The 18,265-nt window shown below is 39.7% G+C and overlaps 1 protein-coding gene across 1 annotated transcript in view; it reads right to left on the reverse strand.

Moving 5' to 3' along the window:
* LOC137287404 (glutamate receptor ionotropic, kainate 2-like) overlaps positions 1-9,554 on the reverse strand; it is a 125,855-nt gene extending 116,301 nt beyond the window's left edge. The window contains exon 1 of the mRNA XM_067819671.1: positions 9,317-9,554. The gene's annotated coding sequence lies outside the window, so the exon portion shown is untranslated. The remainder of the gene's footprint in view (positions 1-9,316) is intronic.
* Positions 9,555-18,265: the final 8,711 nt, after the last annotated feature.

Genomic DNA, 18,265 nt, shown 5'->3' on the forward strand with positions numbered 1-18,265 from the left:
GATATGGGTCATATGAATATAAGACAGGATACAGGGATGATTACACAACTGCAGCTGCTGCTGAACACTGGTTTATGAAGACTAGATCCTGTCAGTATGTGTCAGATAAGTATGATGGTGTTCGAGTTCTATAATGTTCTGAATCTTGCATCCCTGGCTATGTTGATAAATATAACTGCCAATAGGGAGATAAGAAACCATCAATAACTTTTATTATTGCATTATAGAGTGCATACAGCCTTCATTCAATGCAATGTTGTCGGGATACACAAGAGACGAAGAACGTCATCATCAGTCTCGATTTTACACAAGGTGTCAACCTACTGTGGGAGGAACGACCGATTGAATGTCTGTTTCACAGCTGTATCTGGACTTACTCACACGACGCTGTTGTAAATGGTATCACATCAACTTTCCAATATTCATTTTTCCCAATCCTGTAAAGTCTGTATAAGTCTAATGTTTAGTCCCTGGGTATGTATAATTTTGATATAAGTAATAAACCCACTGAAACTGAAAAGGAGCCCAAGTGTGTTGGGAGATTCAGGAACCTGAAGATATCTAGACTAGTTTCATTTAGTGCTCGGAGATAGGGAAAATATTAGGGTTCGGGTACTTTGAGACAGACTAATTCAGCATATGTTATCTGCAATTCACAACTATTGGGGTACAATGGAGCGGATTCGTTTCACGATGATTTCAAATTTGTTGTACCTTTTCTTAAAATACAATCAGCAAAGTTGGCGTGGAAGACTAATATCAGATACAAAACTCAGAGGCCGAAATTAGGCCCGAGGTAATTGTGTACATTGACGAGAATTTCACGCGTATCATTGTGTGAAGATTTGACCAGTCGTTACATATGTTTGTGATGGATGCTACCAGTGGGACAAGATTCGAAAATCTGATCTTGATCGTGATTAACTGACATTGCATTTGATAAGCTTCTCATGATCATGGAAAGCCTTCTGTTGCTTTTATTTGATATTTGGAACTTTGATAAAATTGTGTGACAGACGATGGACAATCACCTTACTGACCAAAGGTTATAAAGCCACGATTCCAAGTCAAACTCACGGCCAATAAAAAAGTCCGATGAAAGATACCATTTTTCTGATCCTTTTACCAACAGGCCACGTCTGATTGTAGTGAAAACCTTTGATAACAATCCCCTCGTAGTGTCAAGTTCCCCACTTACCTGATACTGACATCAGGTGCTTTAAAGATAGCATGGCCTTAGTACTTTCCTACACACAAATTGCCTTCAATGTAAAGTAATTGCATAACGCTAGAGCCAAGCATATAATCTCCACCAAAGCGTTCTTTAAGAACCGGCGTCCTTGCAATTATATAACATGTTGAAAGAAATGCTAACGCCACATTATAACCAATCAACAAGCATGTACTGACAACGCCATGCTGATCTGCGTGTGGTCAGTTGACTGCGGTAAGACGCTGTCACGGGCTTTACGTAGTTCCTTGAGCTTGAAAATGTGCACTATTCGTTAGTCTATAAAGAAGACTGGCAAGCAGAACTCTTTGAAGTAAATAAGGTTATTATCACCATCCATTACATCTTACTCGTGCAGTCTGTGCCCATTACACCACCGATGAACCACCATCCCTTTGCCACAGAGAGAGCGCCGTGATGACGACTTGATAGAACTGTTCTGGAATTAGGAACATTAACACACTGCCTCAGACTATCTTATATATTGCTTCATTCTGTCCGGCGAAGATAATCATCAACTGGCTGTCATATTATCTGCATTGTAACTTAGATCAAATACAGTTACCTAAGACACTTGAAACAAAAAACCCACCCCCCAAAAAAACATCAGTAATTGTTAACGTTGATACTGACACTCGCGCAACAGCGGGCAATCTAACGTGTTTGAGTTTGTGATCTTATCTGATATACATACAACACAAGAGGTTAACTTTTAAAACTAACAAATCTCAGAAATCCATAAAATCATCCACAGTGCTCAAATTCAAATACAGACGTAGAGTCCGAGCGTCAGTGCAACCTTTGGATCTGGATTTCAGGTATGCATTACAGTGTTAGTGGGAATGTACCGGTAGAGGCTGTCATTTGTAGTGTAACCAGATGAGTATGCAAGATGTACCATCACGACAGTTCCTCCAAGGCATGTTTCAATAAAATGACCTGACCGACCAGCACCAAACATATGTCGATCCGACGAGGAGCTGGAGCCACGCTTGCTTGTTCTCTGCGTGAGACTAAAGGGTTTGGCGAATGGTTTTCCTGTCTACAACACCACACTTAGCTGCAGGGGCTGAAACAAGCAGGCTGACCTCTGATAGCACAGGTTTAGTTGGTTTGCAGCTTATTAAGTCTGTCTTATCCTGTTATTGGCAATGCATTCCAGCTGTCTGTTTATGTGGTTACTGTTGCGGGCGGCCCAGCCATCATTACATACAATCACTGTCTTGCAGCTGAGGCAAGAGTCGGGTTCTGCAATACGACTCTAACCAATGACGCTGGCGTTCACGGACGTTCATGTGTATTAGGACAATGTTTCGAACGTAGTGGATATGCAAGTATGTTAGTCGACACAGTAGCACTAAATATTAAATCTAAATTATATCTGCTCACGAAAAAACCGACATTTTATATTTAACTATCAATAAGTCAGGGCATTCTGAAAATAGTAGAAGCCACCGCAGTTGTTTCAGTCTCGTTAGATTATGGAAATGATTTAAAAATACAAACATCAAATATTGACTTTGAACTGATAAACTTGCACCAGTCTACATTCATATACCATCATATTATAGCATAAATTCATGGGGAATGAAAACACACAAACTGACAGTTCGTTTTTGTTTTAAACATAACTTCATGTGTATTACGGTTTTGTTTTAAACATAACATCACATGTATTTGTTGAAAGTCTGTATTCTTTTTTCATAAGATATGTGCCTCAGAATATTTACAACAAAAGAACAATGGAGTCACACAATATAGTACATGTATTAGTTCATAATATGTTTTCCTATATCGTCATGTAACGGTTATACACTGAAAGAAGTCGGGATTTATGTGGATCAAAGGATCAGATTCCCTCAAGGTATTGAATGAAGTTGTCGTGTGCAAGAAAGTAATAAATACACGCACATATGTTCCTACAAATGGTTAAATGAGAGTTACTAGCATAAAGTTCTGAAATGCCTATTTCTAACAAAAGAACGTTTTGGTAAGACCTCCGACGACTGATATCGGAGTATTGAAAGTGTCATCCTTCATCTCAATATTCTGGATTTAAAAGTTGCTAATTATACCTGAACAATAATTACATGTCATGGATTTAAACTGCCATCTTCTCATGAGATAAGACAAGATATTTATTGCTTAGCATTCATTTAAGGAACAGTGGCAATATTGCATGAACTACAGATATAACCATAAAGAGTACAAAGATATAGACATACACATAGAACAATCAAGAAGTCTTCTTCATGTGTGTGAAGTTATACATATGCTAACAAATTATTTCTATACTATTTGGTTTATTATTTTTGAACATGAGGCTACATTTTTGGTTGTAGTAAGACTTTGAAATTTATTATTTTGAGATGAAAGAGACTTAATTAAGTAGCATCCTACTTCTTAATATTTAGAACAATACATGGAATAGTGCTCTTCAACTTCAAGGACTGAGCACTGACTTCAGACACAGTCTTGCAAAGGTGCTGGTCATACCAGCGTGGTCATACAATTTCCCTTTGTCGCAAGACATACCTCGTCCAAAGGTTATTTCATTTTCACATCAATAGATAAAGCATATCTGCAAACTCTACAGTCTTTCCATGTTAACCTCTGATCTTTAATTGTGCACATTTTGCTAGGATGACGTATGATCTTTTGTGGCATTCATTCCCACGTGTATCGCAATGCAAATAGCATAAAAGACCAGTTCAAGTCCAGGGTATGGATTTACTTCACGCCTCGATGACGCGCAGGTCAAGAGACAGCTTACGGTTGTCGTTAAATACGCCGTATGGTTGTCATGATGGACACCACATGCTGGAACGTCTTTGTTATCAAACATAATTCCACTTGCACTGGACATCTCTTCCGAGGAGATTACCATCGCGTGTTTTCAGCCTGTTCTCATTTACTGAGGTCCGAAGAACCGGAAGTGAGTTCAAAATGCAAATGGCTGACATTTTCCTGATGGATTAATTCAATCCTGGGGGCGAGAAAGTAGATCCACTCAGTAGGATAGCGTCTGGGCTGGACCTTGAGCTACCTGGGCCTAATACACACAGGAAGGCCCACTAATCACTCCATCGGGCATTTGTCAGCTGTTCCATTTGTGTGGTGTTATTTACAAGCAATGTTATAAATAACTGCAAAACTATAACAGTAACAAATCATTTTCACATAATGTAATAGTAAGGTCTAATGGGCTAAGACTATTAATTATTAGTCTGTTGAAGATTTAAAACACATATATTCTCCATAATACCTGCAAAAGGGGGTTGCATAGTAAATATGTTATTACATAAGTCATTATCAGTAACAGAGAGCAATGAGTCAGCTAATTATATTTCTCTTAATATCACATCTGCTCTTACATCAAACTGGGTGCCTGTCTTTATCAAACCACACTATCAATTTCAATAATTTATGATCGTCTTTTCAGGTATTCTGCCTCTCTCAAAGAAGGATGTGGAGTCTTAGCCAGTCACAATTTAATCTAATTCGATAATCTCAAGATTGACATCGAGTCGTTTTCGGAGCGTTGTTGGTATTCATTCCGACCGAACTAGGAGGAGAGTGAGACTGAGAGTAAAATATCAATACCCTAGGCACCGACATGATAGCGCCAGAGCGAACTTCGGGTACAATAGGTCAATACCAAAGGCTGAAAAGTCTCAACCCCAAAAGTGGCCCTTACTCAGCGAGCCAGCGGTGAAATGGTAATAATCGCGGACAAGATTGACCTAATTTAGTAACAATATTACAGGTCCTGGACTTCGTGGGGTCACTCCGGAGGTCAGAGGTCATTTCGATATTGACTATCGATTGGTTCTGAGAGGGTGAGATAGAAATAGAAGTGCCCCTAGACCTAATTGATATCGGTAAAGTTTCAGTGTGGCCAGGGATGGTGGATTAGGCGTAATCATCACGGGCCGGGAGTGCTAATGTCCACAAGCTCTTTGACAGCTTATGGATAATTATTTGATTATGCTTTATATCCATGCTGCTTGTAACGAACACGGGAGTGATACAGCTTTATCATCAAGCTTTAAAGTATCCATTCTGTTGGTATCACAACTGTGGACTATTTACGGAACCATTTCAAAAACAAACTGTAAATCATGAAATGTATGACAGCAAGAATCTGAATGCGGACATGCGAGGAATGCTTGAGCTGATTAGGTGACGATCTTTGACATCGGAGTACGACAACCTCTGATCATCAATTTTTAATCGGGACAAGTCAGATGTCCATGGAATCAATGATCTTAAACCCTTGCTTATGATGCTGGATAAGGACCTTTGTCACAGGCATGGAATTAATCACATAATCTTGCACACATTGATTTCGTTCTAAATGACATCTTGCAACTGGACAAATAACATTCATTAAATTAAGTCAGAGAGAAAACGATGTTGGTGAAATGGTGAGAGTAGCATATATTTAAAAACTCAGAATTTAAAAACATAGACACAAACAGAAGGCGAATTAGCGTGATAAACATATGGGTGTTGGATAAATGAGAGAGACAGGCGACTAGTAAGAAAGATGGACAAGGAGACTGACTGGCAGAAGCTTGAATAAGCTGGACCAAGAGGCAGAAGGCAGATATACAGAGGGAGAGGTAGATGTACACAGTCAAACACGAGCATGCGCGCGAGCACACACACACACACACACACACACACACACACACACACACACACACACACACACGCCCACTCGAGAGAGACGGGTATTGAGCGAGACTGAGAACTTCTTCTCCCTCCCCGTTCTGTCTATGAAGAAATGCTGTCGTCGTTTAAACCCCTCCTGAATGACAGTTGTTCAACGTTATTCATGCCATGGGACTGCCACCGCAACTCCGTCCCCAACAAAATGTCAAGCGCTGCATCGAAGATGGCATGATGCTCAGAAGCTGAAACTGAGATATAATTACGAATTCTGAGGCGGTCCCTCAAGACAAGAGATAGAATCTTTTCTGCGGACTTGCCAGTAGCCATGACTCCCTACATCTAACACTGCACGGAGCCGAGGTCACATGCTATTGTCATGAATGAGACGTGGCGGTTGTATAAGCGTGCTGCTGCAAATCATGATTAATACTCGTGCAGTACTAATACTCATGTATATATCTATATGAGTGTAATCATAAGAAACCCTGGAACAACTCAAAAACATAACAGAAAGACAATAAACAATATATCAAACCCTTCAACTTATTTCAGGACGTTTTTAATGTATTGTGACCTTTGTCCTTTCCAGAAACCGATCCATCATTTTGCATGATGTATCATATGCAACCAAACTGTACTGCGCACATTCGACTGGTTAGCATTCTATTCAGAACATAGTTGAAACACCATTATCTACGAAACGCCCACACAAAATACACACACCAATGTATAGATATGCTGTAATAAAAATGATAGATGATAATAATATTGTATTTCTTTCAGATGGTGTTCCATTTACAAACATGACTCCAACTACAACCCGTCAAGTAATACTACACTCTTTCGCTCATTAATAAGAGTGGACCGAGTACAATAAAAATAGCAAAAACCCAAGCATTATGACGTGGAGACAACATTACAGTGGAGTTCGTGGTAGAGGCACCTGTATGTGAAGAAGTTCATGATGACATAGTTTCTCGGAAACGAACTCATGTGCAGAAGTGGGGTCAAAAGAGGTTTGGGGACTTTCATGCCTTGCCGTACGCAGTCGTGCGTGCACACACAAATAATGCCTCCCGCGCCCAAACTGACCCTCTCCCTCACTTCAAACACCCGTCTCACATCTGTCTGTCTGTCTCTCTCTCTCTCTCTCTCTCTCTCTCACACACACACTCCCTTTCTCTCTTCCTCTCCGACACACACAGACATGCAATTTTCTTGGGGACCCTGTTCAACACTCTTGGGTAGTGTTTCCCCTAGACCCAACAAACCACAAGAAATTGATATCCTGCAAAAGTCCAGACTGTCACAGCCCCAGAAATGAAGGACAGTTCTGGGATCAATCTGGATTTGTTTTGTAGACATATTACTTATATTCATAGAAAACAAACAAACAAAGAAAAACACAAAAACAAAAAACAAACAAACAAGAAACCAAACCAAACCAAATTCTGCTTCTTATTTTTTCAATCTGTGTCTGGTGTAGAATACTGCAACATGTCGCATGCATGGTTGTTGTTATACTTCAGCAATGTTGACAGATGCCGTGGTGCAGCAGCGGTGCCTTTAAGATGCACAGTAACACCACATATAACAGTGTTCATTAGTCTGTCATACAAGCCCTGAAAGAAACATACCCAATGCAGCTAATGCAAGGCTAGAATGTGCGGCAAGTCCCGCAGTTTCCGCTTGGCTCTTTTTTATTTTATTTATCTAAAAACTTTTATTTTCTGTAACACATATTCACTTCAGATAGTAACATTGAGTCTCTGTATGCAGGTATCCCATGAAGTGAAGGATGACATGAGTATTGCCTATCCACGCTTTAGCACATGGTCATTAATAGACACAGACATGTTGAGGTTACTCCAGCAATGAGATTCCTACAACTGCAAATGTGAGGAACTGATTGCATCCCGAGCTTATCATCCTCAGCAATCTTGCGCCGACCAAAATGTGACGTTATAAAGAATTTCTAGGCGTTCAAATAACAGCTTGGTGACCTTACAAAATCGGTCTGCAAGCCATAAAGGACGTTGTATATCTGATATAAATATTTGTGAATGCGCCAAAGTATACACACAACTCGTGAAGACAACTTGCCAACATCATTTTCAAACACATTTCTGACTGAGAACACCAACCATCTGGAATAGCTCAAATATTTACACAACGAGGTGATGTATGGAGAAGAATTCTTCAAAGGCAATATTCGTTCCGACATTTAATAAAGCGGGCTGGCAGGTAGAACCGATTTCGGCAGAGACGGGGCAATTGAATTACTGTAACCCTGGTTGCGCGTCGGTGCTTTGTTGTGGAGTCTAACATGGCGGACTGAAGCACGTGGTTCTAATTTTGGTTGGTATCGAGTTTCTAGCTCCTGCTGCTGAACCATGTCCCTCGCAGAGAGCAAACCGTAACAACACAAGCTTCAAGGTGTAGGTTGCTTCGACATATCTGCCTTAAAGTTTATCGCAGTAAAAAGTAATTTTTATTGGCTTGCATCTGTGTTGTGAATTACTGCGTGTTTGCTCTACATGCTTGATCAGGAGATGAGCTCGTAAATGGATGGCCCTGCTGTCGGTGGGTTTCACAGAGAGACAAGGGATCAGGCTCACTCGGTCATCGGTGCAACTTGTGCATGAAGTGTTGGACTTTCCTCACAACTGGTCACGGATTACATATCAAAAATGTTACCCACACTACTGTTTATCAGTAGCATGGCTTCAAACTGCGCCATACGTATACATATTGAAAGAAGTAATAACATGATTAATGCAGTCGCAGTTATCGACTGACAAAGATTTGGAATTAAAACGGTAAATTATTCTATATCAACATGCTTCTCATTGAACCAATAACTTTGATTTGGAAGAGTTATTGCAACACTGTGGTATTGTTAATCGTTCCGTCGTTCAGATGTAATGCAAATATTCTCAGTTGTCTCGAATGTGAATAGGGTATTAGAAGATGTTGGTGAGATTTGAAACGATACATCAAAGCCGTGACAGTGACAGATTGTTATCAAAAACCATGAACAGTGTGTGACAAAGCACGACTGGAAAACAAATTCGCCGTAGAACTTGTCTGATCTATTTCCGCCAAGTTTGCCCATTTCCTTACGACAACAATGCATTAAAACACCCCAGCCCCTCATTAATTAATTTCAGAATATGCAAACTGGTGTCAATATTAGACCGTGGCTTGCGAGGAGTACTTAATTCTCCTCTTAGCTTCCTGTATATTGACAAATGTGAGCGTGCTATGAAGAGATCGACCAGAGAGTGACCCACAAGTTTGGAGGAAGGCCAGGAAAACCGCAGCGCTAAGCCTGTATGACAGTGTAAACTAAATCAGAGCTTTCGTCAAGAAAATGGGAGTCTGCAGATAAATGCCAAAGCGACCTACCTCTGAGATGCTGCTAAATCCAAGTTCTCAAGGTGTTGAGGATCCACCGTGCGGGCAAACAACAAGTGAAAAAATATCACAAAGGTGTCTAAACAAGATAAGATTTCCTTTCTAGTGGCGACGACTGGGCAGCCGTCGGAGAGGGATATACTATAGAGTTTAGAAACTGTGGTACACAGCCCTTGCTAATGATACGCGATCCTTCAACCTTGCGCGTCACACTCGGATCTCGCAGCTTGATGGTCACGTGACTTTCAGCGTTCGGCTGAGGAGGAAGAAGCGTCCGTTGAAAAGGATCAATACCTGTCGTTGAAAGAAAGATGACATCTTGAACAATTTACAATGGATTATCTACTTGGATTCATTTGCTCCTTGATGATGATGCTTAGAGCCGTGGACTGGTGGAGGATCAAGAACTGCCTATTGAGAGTCTGACATGCAATTCACAAACTGCCGCTCGAGTCTCCGATAACGACATGTCTTGCATACAAGCACGTCCACCGAGTCCAGGGGGACTATCTTCTCCTTTGGCAAGTTTACAAATTAATTTCAAAAACCCCTTTGGATTTTCACGGCGAATAGGCTTTTGTTAATTCGCACCAGCTCATTTAGAAAATCGCCTAACACTTCTCGGTAATGGAGTTGAAAGCTGAAATGGTGAAGGGGATCTTTAATCTGAAAAATACCTGCTCAGCGCGGCGATAAAATATAGGCCTTGAGACACTTGGGATTCATCCCCGGGAAAAAAATATCTGCTCGTCGCGACTATAAACGATAGATCTTGATAAAACTGAGACTCATCGTTGTCTATCGCATGTACTACAGTTAAATCTGAAAAGCGTATAATACAAATCGCATTCGTTTGAACAACTTGGAAGCAAATCGGTATCTTCGTTATAGAGACGTCTCGGGAGTGACGTTTCTGAATGAAACCAGTTAAGGTGTATATAAACATGTATCTATGATTTTCACATGGATTGGCATTGTGCTATAATTGGGTTTCATCCCATTTCGGCACATCGACGTTAGTTTGATTGTATACAGCTGAAACTCAAAATTACGAACGAAAGTTTTTCCAGGGTAGGCATCGGAGTATACAATGTCTGCATCAACGAATCATTGTCTTGGCTTTCTTTGTATATATTTATAATCAGTGTGCGACAAAAACACAAGGTGTTCAGAATGACAGCATCCGGTAGGACGCTTTCTTTGTACTTTTTTTACCGCAACAACCATGTCTCAATATGTAAATTCGTCTGACTTCAAGCTAAGGTCAATAATTGTTAAATATGTTCAACAAGTCGGAGAAACACGTCTCTGTTGATAAATCAGATTTTCGAGATTGCATTTCTCTGAATACAAGTCAGTTGAACAGACAATGGCTCTGATCAAATTTCTTTCGATCAGTTTTCTCGAAGGCGTTGGTCAAATCTACACTGGGTGCGGTAGTCACGTGACAGGATCAGGTTACACCATCCGCATTTTGTCTGTCGGTAATGACCTCTCACGATCTGACCATAATTGGGGGGTTCCGTAATTTACGAGATCCTGTTGAAAGAGTTTGCTAGCGTATTTTGGGTCCTCCTGCAAGTGTTGAGCTACAGATAGCTGTCGGTGTTGAGATTTCTCCAGGGGTGTAGGGTGATTATCAGGTAATTAAGACAGACTTGTCTTGTAACAGATGAGCTCTTGACTCCAGCACAAGGCTCTTTCATGATCAGTGTAACTGTGTTTATGGTCTGTCATGATAGCATCTCTCGGATAATGTTCAAAGACGAAATTAAATAGATAGTTATGTTCCTGGAACGCTAGGGGTCTATTTTTCTACAGGCTTATATCAATATGTGCACATTGCCCTAGCAATGTTTGTGCATAAATTTGCATCTCGTCACTAAGACAAGCAAAGACAAATTTGCATATTTGTTTATGCAACATACACACATGGAAACGACTAAGGGGATACATGAAAGTACACATGTTCATTTATTTATCCCCAGACTTTTGTCCTCAGTACAATACATAGCTTGTGAAGCAACCTTGAAAACAATAAAGAAACGCGTGTTCTGGCACGTGTTCCCTTATTTGTTTTCATGTGTATAAATCTAATCCAGTACGTCTTCATAATACGACACTATTTAGATTTCAGCCTAAGTTGGTGTCTAGCGTAAATATTAGTTACGTCTCATGGCATACGTAGTTAGGTGCGTTAGTATGTTTTCACGAGGCTTTTGGCAATATTCCAGACTGTGTGGGCTTCACACATTTTACCTATGCGGGGCTTGGTAGGTACTTAGTGGGGTGGTGGAAAGGTTCAAGTGCCGACACAACGAGTCGAAGATACGGGTTCAATGCCATATATCAGTATAATGCGACAAGCTCATTCCTAGTGTGCTACATCGCTTGATGGCGGCGAAATTACTCATTCACAATGCACATGATAGGATACATACGGAGCCATTTGATACGTTGTTGATGGGACTTGTTTCACAATCAATACAATATAAAGAAAACAAACCAAAACCTATCATGAAATCTTAAACTACACATACTGTTTGGAAGTAGTACTATCTTACACAGTCATTATTATGTTGTGTTATAAAAACCTAAATGGTTTAATTACCTTTCTATAATAGCAAAACCTTGGTAATTCAATACATAATCTCTTGACATCATTACATCGTTTAGCATTGTCTGTTTGACGCATGTTGCACATCCATTTACTTAGATGTGCCCATTTGTAGCAGTATATTGTATCTGGCATACAATTACCTTACGTCAATAGATCATTAATGTACAGGGTTACGCATATGTTAATTTTCCTGAATGTCAAAATGCAGATAAAGTATACTGTATATATACGTCTTCAACCCAGCGACTTAGTGGAGTCCTTAATAGGTCATGTTACATTGCCTTGAGATTTTTCAGAAACTGTTCATCTTAATATGACTGAATATTAACCTGTAAAATATTTCTACAATATCTGTCTCAAAGAGGTTCCCATTCTATTCCGTTCGACTCATTTCAGTTTTTTCATTTTCTATCCTGTAACGATGATAAAAATTGAAGTTGAAAAGATGATAGGAATGAATTCGAATTTGACCTTGTGTACTCTTTGCTAAAACATAAATCAAGGATTTTAACATGTAATGCTTTAAGGGAAGGTATTTTGTCCACTGATAATTTCGTGATCACGTTCCAAAAGTTGATAAAACATACCAACTCATTTTAAAGCGTATGAAGAAAAACCCGATTTCCCATAGCTACTGGACTCAAACACTGTGAAAACAGACAATTGTTCCCCACAAGAACGACTCGTTCAGGTGTGTAAATGTATCGCGGTTTCACGGTTCGTCCTGTTTGGCGATTTAACTAATTTCAGATCTCATATATCTTGCAGGCGTATTCATTTCTGTAGATAGTTTGATCTTTGAAACTTACAATAACTTGCAAATTTACATTAACTTTAGGAATAATGAGATGTTTCATTGAAATGACATGATAACTGAAACATAACAGATAGCAATAAACAGAAACAACAAAACAAACACCAAACCAAATATTCCTGCACATCATGAAGTTCGAAAGTGATTACTAATGTGCTGCAAATGAACGATGCACATCAATCCAATCAAGTACAAATTTTATTTTGGGTTAATATTATGATAATGTCTAGCATTGTCAGTTGCTCATTGTGTGAGGCTCATCTGGCATAGAGCTGATTGTGCTGTTCACCTGCTGGCTCCTATGTACGGTGCCAGCATACATCAAATACATCTGGCCGGTGTGTGGTGCGTTCTCTGATTGTATGTGGTGACTCTTCAAATTTGGTTTACAGAATCAAACAATCATTTTTGCCTCAATACGTATCTTCTGGATTTGTTAACATGTCTGCCTCGACGTTGTGAAACGTATGGATCTTCAGATGTGTGCCCATTTAGATTCCTTACTGTTGCAAATGAATGTTCAACGTCTTCAAGCATGGTGTAATCCAGACTCACTACGGTGTCCCTGTATCTCTCTTGGATGAGTGTTGTGAGTCGTCAACCACATATTAATTGTCACATCTTGTGCGATCAGTGATGAACGCTTTACATCTAAACTTCAAATGTGTGATATTCTATGTTCGTGGTCACATTTGGTGCTCACATCGGACGTATGAAACGTTTGTATTTCAGTGTTAGGAACGATAAGCGCAACAGTACCACCTCGATATCTATTTTTTTTGACTGCGTTTTGAGAAATAAGTTAATTTGCAGCATTTGATCTGATTCTCCTTTCTACATCGTAAGACCTTCTACTCACCTCCGTAACATATGTATCTCCCTGAAGTAACTACAATTACGTGCGAGGTGACTATTCTGTACCCATGACACAAATGGCGACACGAAGCCTACATGGTAAATACAGCAAGCGGCACATGATATTAATTCATCGACGAATGAAATTGAAAATACTTGAAACTCACACCCAATGTCCGCCTGAGATCTAATGGATACTATTCATAACGAGTGCTTCGTAAGTGTTACTAATCCTAGAACCTTACAACAGTCCCGCCAAGAGCCAGGAATGCTTTCAGGGTGTCTGTTGGAGTCCATCAGTAATCACAGAACAAGTCGAGCTGTCATTCATCGGCGTGATCTAGGTATCTGTAATACAGAAGGACTAATGCTCTACGCACTAGGGTGCACTGACAGTTCAGACCTACACTAAGATATTGTCATTTCGTAATTAGGGTAAATTGCCGAACCTTATCCAATATCTTGTCATTTCGGAAATAGGGTTCATTGCTGCAACGAAACTAATGTTGCTGTTTTGTAATGAGAATAAGTTGCTGGACATCAACTAGGATATTGTCAATTTGTAATGAGAGTAAATTGCCCCAAACAAACTGAAACACTGACATAGTGGAATTAAGGTAAACTTCGATATTACCTCAAATACTTAAACTCAGATTTTGTCTTTGTGACTGAGGTAGGCTGGTGGACCTAAACTAAGACAATGTCTTTGTGTAATTAGAGTAAGTATTTAGACCTAAAACACGACTATGTAAATATGTCATTTGGGCGATCCGCTGGACCGACTAGGATTACAGTGCACAGTAAAAAAAATGTATTGCGTTGATCATCCGCAAACATACTTCTCCAAAAAGCACTTAAACTACAGCCAACGTGAAACATCCACAAAATACCAGAGGTATGAAGTTAACGATATGCTGGTGCGTAATTTTTGACATTAACGTTTGCAGATACAGAATGCACGTTACTGTTACGTTGGTGCGTAATGTTTGACATTAATGTTTGCAGGTATACAGAGCGTACGTTTCGGTTACGTTGGTGCGTAATGTTTGACATTGATGTTTGCAGTTACAGAATGTACGTTATAGTTACGTTGCGGCGCAATGTTTAATATCAATGTTTGCAGACTCAGAATGTACGTTACCATTACGCTGGTGCGTAATGTTCGATATTAATGTTTGCAGATACAGAATGTACGTTTTGGTTACGCTGGTGCGTAATGTTCGACATTAATGTTTGCAGTTACAGAATGTACGTTTCGGTTACGCTGGTGCGTAATGTTCGATATTAATGTTTGCAGATACAGGATGTACGTTTCGGTTACGCTGGTGCGTAATGTTCGACATTAATGTTTGCAGAACCTACTTAATGATCTCTTTGCATCATCTTCCCTAATAAATAAACCCAACACATGCTTCAACGGTAACGGCATCATGTTTTCATGAAACTGTACGTTTAGTCCGCGAGAGCAGCAGCTGCCAAGTGGGTGGGGCGACTTACTATATACACGGCATATATTTCTTTATCAGATGCTTTTCAGATTCAATTCTTGACAACAACACCGCACACTAAGTAAGAGGGGAGTTCAAAAAGTTGTCAGCGTAATTATATTCTCGGTGTACAATGTTTCCAAAGATTTCATTTCTTTTTTGAAGGCAACATTAGCAAACAAATATCCAAAATTACACATTTGTAGGAAATAGTTAACGAGATCTTAGTCAGGATATAGTAAAATAAAATATAATAAAATATGTAGTAAAATAAAACATGAACCAGCACAGCATTATAATAATGTTCTACTTTTGGAAAGTCCCTAGTAAGAGGACTTTGAAAATTCCATTAGCACTAATGTTAAGAAAAAACCATTAGGTTACAATATTGTTGTAATACGGCTGTTCGCATGAATATAATAAGGTCGTCAGGAAAACTCTTTGGCATGTGTTCATGCTATACCTTATTAACATACCAGAAGCTCAAACCAACCTAACCTGTTTTGTTTCTGGGCCCAAAACCCTTGTGTCGGCGACTGTCGGCGTGACCTACATGTATCCAGAACAACATCGCTATGTAAACATAGACATACACGCAGAAAAGAATGGTATGTTATCTTTGGTGAAAGAGGAGCTGCACTTGTGTATCATTAGGTTCTTTACCCGACACGTGGAAGAAGAATGACAGAAACAGCAGAAATAGTAAAGACGGCATGTTACCGATGAGAATATTTATGATTACCAGCCATCTTTCTTACCACTAAATGGTTCCAAGTGATACCTTTATAACCCTGATATGACTTACTTAGTGACGTGTACGGTGTGTTGTCGGAAGTGACGTGGTCACTTGAAACGTTTATCAAAGAGGAACAATGCCCGGGGAACATACACAGATGATGAGGACGAGATCTCGAGAGGTCAGGAGACAAGTCCGAGATATACAGAACTGTACTATGTTGGAGCAGGATGAGATTCTACATTCTTTGGGGTACACATAAAGATAACCACACTACAACAGAGAACTGATCGAATGGTACTCATGAATTACGACTGTTGAACCTTGTTGTGGTCACAAGGGAGTTGTCAATAACTGTTCTTGTGTTGGCACTGTTTTGCTACTATCTGTCCATGTGTGTGTCTTTCTTTTAATGACATTTCTTTTTAATTAGTATCTCACGCAGGCCGTAAAGTTAGATTATCTAATCATAGTCTCACTCTGAGAAGAATGTTATTCATTTCAGATGAATTCAACTATTACCTGCCCTGTTGAACTAAAAATAGCCAATGTCGATTAAAACAGTCTATGTACTGTCTAAACATTTCGAATTTGAAATGCATCCGGTGTATATCTAATTATGAAAAACATGATGTCAGATTCTTATGAATGATAAATATATAGTTAAAGAGCATAAGTTCCGTCCTGTCAATTTGATTCATTGTTGGTAAATTATCTACAGTCATTGTAACCTTGCTGATGTGTCATCGTCGGTGATCATACGAGGAATATATGATCAGAGCATGACAGGCTTCAGAAATCTCGTCGTTTCTGAGGGAATCACGCGGTTTTCGGTTTCAGGGAAGTTGATTTTAATTTAATTTGGTCAATTATTCAGTGGTTGATTCTGAATTCTCTGTTTCATTTCGTCATTGATTTCCAGCACTACTTTATCTCCGACTCTGTTGTCTTGAGGCTCGTACAGACAGGTTGCTACGGAAACTAAACATGGTGAGTGTATTTCCATAACAACCGTTTGGTAATCCCGTCCGTTCCTACTGAAGAGGGGAAGGCAAGTGGGTGAGTGAGTCTAGCATCGCAGTCGGTTTCCGTTATCTTTGGGAGGCCTGTTTATTATGGGAGGAGCGCCGGAACTGGATTAAAACAAATCAACTGTTCGTTGCCGTTTGACTAGTGCCGAGAGAGACTATACTTCGATATATAGACTAATGCTTAGTCCCCGAATATACATACTTTTGATTTACAGATAAACCCATTTAAATTGGAAAGGAATCCCAGCGAGTATGAAAATTTAAGCCTGAACTTGCTTCATTTAGGACTTCATTTAGCATTGCAGGGAGGCCTAGGCAGTAGGGAAAATAATATGATTCAAGGACTGTGGGGCAGATTAATCGGTGTATGGTTCATCGGTATGTGGTACACTGGTATATCGTACACTGGTAGCTGATGCAGCGGTATGTGGTACATTGATGTATGATACATCGGTATAAGGTACATTGGTATATGGAACTTTGATATACGGTACATTAGTACACTTATATGTAGTACATGGTACAATGGTATATGGTACATGGGTATATGGTATATCGGTATTTGGTACATCGGAATATGGCTTCCTTAAGCCACATATTCTCAAGGAGCAGCATGACATTCAAAAGTAAACTTCAGCAACTGATATATTCAAAATCATGTGTAATATTCCTTTCCCAAAACGGAAATTGAGCACGATTGATAATGAGCCGTTCCCTTCTCTAAGATTTGTAACACACCATTTAAGCAAACACATTCTGCACTCAAGCCTCAAACCGAAATAAGAAATGAAGGATGTGGAATTATTCAGTCTGTAGTTTGTTCACATAGTTGTGAACTTTTCCGACATGAATCTACAGTTGTTTCATTGGTATGTCAGACTGACATAGAGTGTAACGTTCCCACAGGCTTTTATAGTATGTCAGTAAAAGAAGCTGAACAGAAATTGTTTGTGTAATCATATCAAGTATCAGACTTCAAATAAAACAAACTGCATTACATCCGCGAAACAACAGACGCGGTAAACCTCCCTTTGCGTCTCCATGGGGTTTACCATGTAAATGTGCCTTGTATGGAACTATGCTCGGTCGGTTCTGACTGACCCGAGGCTAAACGCAGCTGTATGGAAGGGATACATTATATTGTTTTGACCTGAGATATCCCCGTGTTGTTAACGCTCATGCTTCAGCTAGTAGCCCGTAATGCTCTCTTGCCCTGTGTTCATTTCGGTGAAAACAAACAGCAGAGGTTCCTTGGAAAACCATCAGGAATCATGTCAAAACAAGCCACGTCAATGCATCCTGAGGCTCTAAACAAAGGTGCTTATCTGGAAATATTTCTTTTCGTACAGTTGCCTTTGATCCGAAACAAACTTGCTCTGTCAAACATGGTCTAATTG

This window comes from Haliotis asinina, chromosome 6 (assembly GCF_037392515.1).
Source record: "Haliotis asinina isolate JCU_RB_2024 chromosome 6, JCU_Hal_asi_v2, whole genome shotgun sequence".
Lineage (NCBI taxonomy): Eukaryota > Metazoa > Mollusca > Gastropoda > Lepetellida > Haliotidae > Haliotis > Haliotis asinina.